Source organism: Palaemon carinicauda, chromosome 14, assembly GCF_036898095.1.
Source record: "Palaemon carinicauda isolate YSFRI2023 chromosome 14, ASM3689809v2, whole genome shotgun sequence".
NCBI lineage: Eukaryota > Metazoa > Arthropoda > Malacostraca > Decapoda > Palaemonidae > Palaemon > Palaemon carinicauda.
The window spans coordinates 112,795,002-112,797,501 of record NC_090738.1 but is presented as its reverse complement, the minus strand read 5'-3'; the positions used below and the strand labels follow the sequence as shown (position 1 = coordinate 112,797,501).

Genomic DNA, 2,500 nt, shown 5'->3' with positions numbered 1-2,500 from the left:
TAGATCTCTGATAGGTCAAGTTACTCACAGTAATCTTGAGCAATGTTTATATATTGCTAAAGTAAAGTTTTATCGTTATGCCTTCTTTATTACTAAAAGCAATCAGTTGTATGTTGATGATCTAGCATTAGGATAAAAAAAATTTAAAGAAACGAAAAAGTCTTGACACTAAATATCTATTAGTTACTTTTAGTTTTTATTTCTCATTGAAGTAGACCGGTTGTGTGACAACAAATTAATAGCAGGTTTGGGTTTCGACATAATTTTAATTTATTGAGTCATAGATGTTTGTTTGCTTGTATGTATTTGCGTGTGTGAACGTTTGTCTGTGCATGTGTCTCTATCATGAGTCATTCCTGTTTGTTTGTTTGCTTGCATATATTTGCGTGTGTGAATGTATGAATGTTTGTCTATGAATGTGCCTATCATGAGTTATTGCTTTTTGTTTTTGTTGTTTGTATGTATTTGATGTGTGAATGTTTGTCTGTGTATGGGTCTGTATCATGAGTCATTGCTATTTGTTTCTTTGCTTGCATATATTTGCGCGTGTGAATGTATGAATGTTTGTCTGTGTATGTGTATATCATGAGTTATTGCTTTTTGTTTATTTGTTTGTATGTATTTGCGTGTGTGAATGTTTGTCTGTGTATGTGTCTGTATCACGAGTCATTGATATTTGTTTGTTTGTCTGTATATATTTGCGTGTATGAATGTTTCTGTGTATATGTCTCTATCATTAGGGACTATATCCTGTTTGTGTCTGGCGTGTGACAAATGTGTCTATTCCGCCAAGGTATAAATAAACTTTGGCATCCGGAAGGCTACAAATTATTAATGGCCACGCCCTCGCGCCTTCCATTTTATCCCTTTATTTATTTTTGTGGTCCATTGACTATCATCTTTCTCTGTTGTTGATGGATCCTTCAGTTTTCCCCTCCGCGAGTTTCCGACTTTGATGTCCCTTTTCGTTTTTTTTTTTTTTCCCATGTCCCTCTAATTTGTTTTTTTCTCTGTTGTTCCCTTCATCATTTTCAATGTTTCCATGTCATCATTTTTCTGCGACCATCGTTACGTAGTTGTGCTCTTTTGTATTTTTTCTTTCTTTCTAACCCTCTCTTATATTACCCTTTGTTGATACTTTTCCATTGGAGTTTTTACCCTAATTTGTTTTATATTGTTGATAATTTGGTATTTATTTATATCAGTATTATGCACTATATTTATTCTTTTGCCTACATCCCAAATATGGGCTTAAGTGTCCATATACATTCTTTACCTTTTATTCATTCCCTAATATTTTTTTTTACGCATTTTATACATTTCTTGTAATAGCCACAACGACCACCATCGATTTTTTACAATTATTATTATTATTATTATTAACTACTAAGCTACAACCCTAGTTGGAAAAGCAGGATACTATAAGCCCAGGGGCCCCAACAGTGAAAATAGCCCAGTGAGGAAAGGAAACAAGGGAAAATAAAATATTTTAATAAGAGCAACAACATTGAAATAAATATTTCCTAAATAAACTATAAAGACATTTTCATAACAAGAGGAAGAGAAATGAGATAGAATAGTGTGCAAGTGTATGCTTAAGCAAGAGAACTCTAACCGAAGACTGTGGAGGACCATGATACAGAGGCTATGACACTACCCAACTAGAGAACAATGGTTTGATTTTGGGGTGACCTCCTAGAAGAGCTGCTTACCATAGCTAAAGAGTCTCTTCTACCCTTACCAAGAGGAAAGTAGCCACTGAACAATTATAGTGCAGTAGTTAACCCCTTGGGTTAGGAAGAATGGTTTGGTAATCTCAGTGTTATCAGGTGTATGAGGACAGAGGAGAATCTGTAAAGAGTAGGCCAGACTATTCGGTGTATGTGTAGGCAAAGGGAAAGAACCGTAACCAGAGAGCGGGATTTAATGTAATCTGTGTGGCCAGTCAAAGGACACCAGGGAGGTTGTTGATGTTGATTTTTTATTTTATCGATTTTGTCCGTCTCCTTTGTGCCCTTTTTAATTTCTGTATTTCACCTCCGCTAAGCTTTTGGAAATAAATCGGTTGTGCACATGGTGAATATGAATTTTTAATTCCTTAACTAGAACTCGGGCAATATCAAAAGTCGACTTTATTTATATCTTGCTCTTTTGAAGAATAAAGACACTATGTCCCCTCTCTATATATTATATGTATATATATATATATATATATATATATATATATATATATATATATATATATATATATATATATATATATGTGTGTGTGTGTGTGTGTATAGCAAATGAGTAAATGGACAAAATAGTTAGTGAACTAATAAAACAAAAAGAAGATAGTTTATGCAAAACCTTTGTACAGACACCATTGTCTATAGAGCTTCATTCGTTTAGAGATTAACATCATTGGGCAATGTTCATGTAATTATCTTGTCTAGATTACAAAAAAGGGGCAAGAATATTCTATGGTGTTATTGTACCGACATTTGTTATAGATTTT

General features: G+C 33.5%; 1 protein-coding gene across 4 annotated transcripts in view; it reads left to right on the top strand.

Moving 5' to 3' along the window:
- The window catches only part of LOC137653620 (inositol polyphosphate-4-phosphatase type I A), a 186,100-nt gene that overhangs the window by 42,825 nt on the left and 140,775 nt on the right, over positions 1 to 2,500 (top strand). The window lies entirely within an intron of this gene.